Source organism: Sycon ciliatum, chromosome 10 (assembly GCF_964019385.1).
Source record: "Sycon ciliatum chromosome 10, ocSycCili1.1, whole genome shotgun sequence".
NCBI classification, from domain to species: Eukaryota; Metazoa; Porifera; class Calcarea; order Leucosolenida; family Sycettidae; genus Sycon; species Sycon ciliatum.
This window is the reverse complement of record NC_088652.1, coordinates 10,236,360-10,241,359: the sequence shown is the minus strand read 5'-3', so window position 1 is coordinate 10,241,359 and position 5,000 is coordinate 10,236,360. Positions and strand designations below refer to the sequence as shown.

Sequence of the window (5,000 nt, the reverse complement as noted above, 5' to 3'; positions counted from 1 at the left end):
GGACGGTCAGAGATACTCCATGATACTCCATGATTATAAATGTGGTACAGATTATGTCATGGGGGGAGTCAGCCAATTTTCTGATAGGCGCTATGTATGCAGTATGAGGCACTGGTGCAAAGTGCACCGCTGTGCCGCGAGTCCTCCACTTCACCAAAGCATCTCGACTGATGATGTAATCGCTTACAAGCAAACAGGACTGGTCGAGGCAGCTCCAACTTAACAAGGTAGAATCAAGGCTGTCGGTGGACCGACTATACAGAAGCACCTGTCTGCACGCTGTGCACCGTGGCTGCAGAGTTGTGCCCAGGCCTGCTTCCGATTGGGTACAAGCCTCGGCGCTGGTCAATTTCCACAGTTTCAAGAGTACTTTTTTTTTAACACGTAGGGCGTGCAATTTATGCGTACAGTGCTGTCCAGTCAGAATTTCAAGTTGACGTCATTTTCGTGATGCAATGCCCCTCGCACGAGTGATATACGAAGGTTTCACGGGGCTTCCACGCATCATTATCTGTTTCCTAGTACAGTATTGAAGAGAAAAAAAGGAGTTTGAGCAGGAATCGAACCTGCAACCATAAGATTCCCCAGCACCTATCTTGACCACCCAGCCACCAGGGTGTTGATGGATGAAACGGGATTTGTTCACCACATCTCCGGGATGCATCCAATATTACGAGAACACCACGCATTGAAACTTTTTATTTTTTAATGACAACTCGAAATTGTTATCGGATAGAATCTACAGTGCAGCTGAGGCCTCTTGGGGGCTATGTGCTCTTGTCTGTTTGCCCCCAGAGCCTACTGAATCATGACAGGTCACTTGTGACATGAAACTCTGCCGTCGCAGCACTGGATAGAGATTTTGTACGAGCAGCTGCACACCCTCCTATGCCATGTACTCTTGTTCGCAGCACTGTCAGGCGCCGAATAACAGAGCGCCGAAGAACGACCAGGCTAGATTTTCACCAAGCATAGTATAACACTGTAGGCACGGTAACTCAACTGTGCGTGAACTGTAATACATAAAAATAAGAACAGTCTACTGTCCATTCAGAAAGAGATGAGCGCTGGCTCTGGAGAGCTCCCGTGTTTGGTGCCGCGAGATTCGAAACTTTAAAAAGGGTCCAAAAAAAGGTACCTCAACTGGGGTTTGAACCGCAAATGTGCTGTTCTGCAAGTGGAGTGCACGGGTTTGATCTTCATGGCTTTTTCCCCAATTCAGTGCTTTGGGGGCAAAACCTGGCCGAAATCCTATTCTTGTTATGGCTTGCTCTTTGTAGAAATAGACTTCAAAAATACAATTGGAAGAGTATTCCATGGGGGATTGCCAAAAAATGCTCCTGTAGGGTATCAGAATCTAGTGGAGATACTAGGAAAGAGGAGATCTGTAGCTTTCCGAAGAGACCAACACGAAGAATTTCCAAAGCTGGTGAGTCAAGTTAGATAAATTTCAAATGCCCACTGTTACGTACTGGGATAGCTTTGTGCCTCTGTGCGTATTCGGTAGGAATCCAGGTCATCCGTGGTAGTCCTCAAAGGCTTAAAGCTCTGCAAACAGGAAATCATGAAATCAAAACAAACAAGAAAAAAGGGTCCAGCATATGCTCCTTTTTCTTTTTTTCTTTTTAACTTTGGCCAGTATGACTACTACAGTATTTATTCACTTTGTCTTGGGTATTAGACATGGGGAAGTTGCCATATAGGGGCATGAGCCCGCCTCCCGGCACTTCAGTGGACCCCCAGAGTAGATGGATATACACAGGTGAACTGGTAGGCGAAATCCAAATACAAGAGTGAAACAGAGCTGCATTCATTGCACAGGTCAGTGTCTGTAGTTCCGCAGGCACACATTCTGCGAGTGCTTCATCCATGAGGTCGGATTTCCCTTGCCGCCACTCTAGAAACGATAGATAATAATTCGTACTTAGTGGCCGTCCGTAAATACATGTATTTACTTATTTTACTTAGAGATTTCTAAGAGGCGTTTCTTTCTTGACCTACCCACCCATCCTCAGAAACGCCCCCCCCCCCAAAAATGCAGATAATACCACTCATAATGCACACATATACAGTACAGACGACGCCACTTATAACAAACTCACATATAGCGAACCCTTGTCCCTGTTTGAACCCATACAAAACTGACCCTGTAGCGAACAGTCTCCCTGTCCCCCTGGCCATTCTGCCGTGACCCATGCAGTGCATTGTAGACTGGTGTGCGTCTCAGCCCCTGCCTGTACTATAGCTGTAGCAATGCTAAGTCATGTACATACACGCTCGGTATGGTATGCATGCATTCCGAAATGTATTTTTTTAGAAACACCTTGCAGGCGAACCCACCCACCTGGCACCAGAAACGCATGTTAGACGTCTCTATGTAAATATGTAACCCGTATACTCTCAGCTACAAATACATGTAATTACGGACGGCTCCTTATATGTGAACTCGCAGTATTGCACTGGGGATGGGAGAGAAAGAGAAGAAAAAGCGCTTTCGAGCATTGGTAATACGATCGCCTGGTGATCACATGCATTTGCGACTGGAAATCTCCCATATGCCCATGCCACTGAGTTTTTCAAGCTTTTTTTCTCAGGGTTGGGTTGACGGACGGACTACCAGAGGGACGAACGACCGGACGGGCGCACGGACGGATGGACGGGCAAGTGACGTGAATGTTTTCAAAAATAATATTATTGAAAGGGACGCTTCGCAAGTATAGCTCGCATGCACCCGGCCAACGCTGTCGGAGAGGAGGAAGCGCATGACCTACAGTAGCTTCCCAGAGGCCAATGACTAGGGGATGAATTATTTCGGCGATGCTGTCGTTCAACCCTGAACCTACGGGCTGGAACGAACGCGTCAACTACTCGTTCACCCCCGCGTGTTACAAATCTTTTGAGGAACTGGAGCGGAACGGGGCGACGAGATCATCCAAAGAAGCAGCGGCATTATGTGAGATAAGGGCATGACAGATTTGCGTGGCCGCGTGATCTAAAATGCAGAGCACTAGGAGATCATGCTGTTCTTGCCCGCGAATGCATTTCGACCCAATGGCAGCTCCACGGCATGTACAGGAATCCCTTCTTATCCACAAGCTTACCTTTTTACTAGTCGATCTCAGAGTTCAATGAGCCTGCTAAGGTCTCCAATAGAGCTCCGAGTTCTCGCTCCTTTCACCAACACCTATCCTCCCAGGATGATCTGGGACAAACGTCCCGAGGACGCGAATAGAACCAAAATCTACCCGCTCCTTCTATCGTTCTCTGTTGACATGAAAACGAGAAGATCATGCTCCGAGACCTTCCTTCCTTCCCTACAACCTGCAATATCTCGCGATATATGGCGGGATCATCATTGCCTTCGAGTGCGGAGAAACGACAGGGTTTCCCCATCGTTTGGCCGAAAAATCACTCTAACGTGAAGTTATCTCCGTGAAGCGTCTCGAAATCATAAGGTCTTGATTGACTTTTGAGTTTCCAAGCGAGTTGGACGCAGTGAAATTTCGCGGAATGTCGACGCACACACCGCTGTTTGACCTTTCACGCGACCTTTCGACGACCGTTTGACCTCCGTGCGAGCCTTCGCTCGATTTGTGAGTTTCAACCTTCTTTGATCGCTCCACTCGCGAACTCCTCCAGGGCCTAGGGATGCACGCTGTACATCTACATGATCTACAGGGCTGGCAACTGAAATCCGACTGTAGCTATGCATCTGCAAACATCAAGACCTGTACTGTAGAGAGGGGGGGGGGGGGGTCTGATCTGACATGCTGGCATAATCACTTTTGGCAGTAGCTTGAGTAAATGGGTAAATGGCCGGCTGCATTTGCTGGACCGCCGGACTCTACTGTACTCAACGACTTACGTTACTTCTCAAGCCAAGTAAAAGCCAGGAGCCAGTGGAGGTAGATGTGCTGCCTCCTGTTGGTAAATCAGATCACGCTGTAGTTGTTGCCACATTCCGCGCTCGAGTGCAGCAAGAGATGCGCACGCACAGAACTGTTTGGCGCTACAACCAAGCAGATTGGAACCGTCTCCGCTCCCACCTTAGGAATACCAACTGGTCTGACATCATAACGGATGACCCGGACACTTCTTGCCAGCAGGTGACTGCCACGATATCCAACGCCGTCGCCCAGTTCGTTCCGTCAAAGGCAATGACCACCAAGCCATCGGATCCAAAGTGGTGGACCCCGGAGTGCACGCGGGCAATGGCCATCAAAGACAGGCATTCGCGGTCCTGGAGGCGCTCCCCCAGGATGAACAATTTGTGACGTCTGTCAATGAGGCTGTTGCAACCCTCTTCCGAGCCCGTCAGGCTAAGGAGGACAGCCTACGCCGCAGCTTATCAAACGGGTCCATGCACAGCAAGCAGTGGTGGACAAAGCTCAAGTGTGCAAGTGGTATGGGGCGCCATGCAGATATACCGCTGATTGCTGACGCCGATGGCCACGAGTACGCAACAAGTGCAGAGAAATCGGAGGCATTTGGACACTTCTTTGCAAACAAGTGTAGCATCCCCGGCGACGATATCTCCGCTGCTGATCTCCCTCCCCACTGCTTGCCCACATCCCAACCGATCAGTACCATTCACTTCCGACCTGAAGCAGTGCGTCGAGTTCTGGCTAGACTGGATACGTCACAGGCATCGGGACCGGATGAAATATCTGCCCGGGTGCTCAAGAAGTGTGCCAAAGAACTAGCTTCACCACTGTGTCAGCTGTTTTCCCTCTGCTTACGACGAGGCATTCAACCCAATATGTGGAAAACTGCAAACGTGGTTCCTATCCACAAAAAGGCTTCGCGTTCCGTGCTCAAGAACTACCGCCCTGTTTCGTTGCTGAGCATCATCTCGAAGCTGATGGAGACTGTTGTAAACAGCCAGGTTACAAACCATCTGGAACACCTTCAGCTCCTCACCTCCCACCAGTTTGGTTTCAGGAGAAGATTGGGTACATCTGATGCTCTGCAGGCTCTGCATCATGCCTGGGTTAATGCTG

At 49.3% G+C, this 5,000-nt stretch overlaps 1 long non-coding RNA gene across 1 annotated transcript in view; it reads right to left on the bottom strand.

Annotated features, from left to right (window-relative positions):
* Nucleotides 1–3,298, bottom strand: part of LOC135826203 (uncharacterized) — a 4,343-nt gene extending 1,045 nt beyond the window's left edge. Inside the window, exons 1-2 of the long non-coding RNA XR_010555228.1 lie at nt 3,102–3,298; nt 1,473–1,548 (exon numbers count right to left, since the gene is read on the bottom strand). This is a non-coding gene — a long non-coding RNA (uncharacterized LOC135826203). The remainder of the gene's footprint in view (nt 1–1,472; nt 1,549–3,101) is intronic.
* Nucleotides 3,299–5,000: the final 1,702 nt, after the last annotated feature.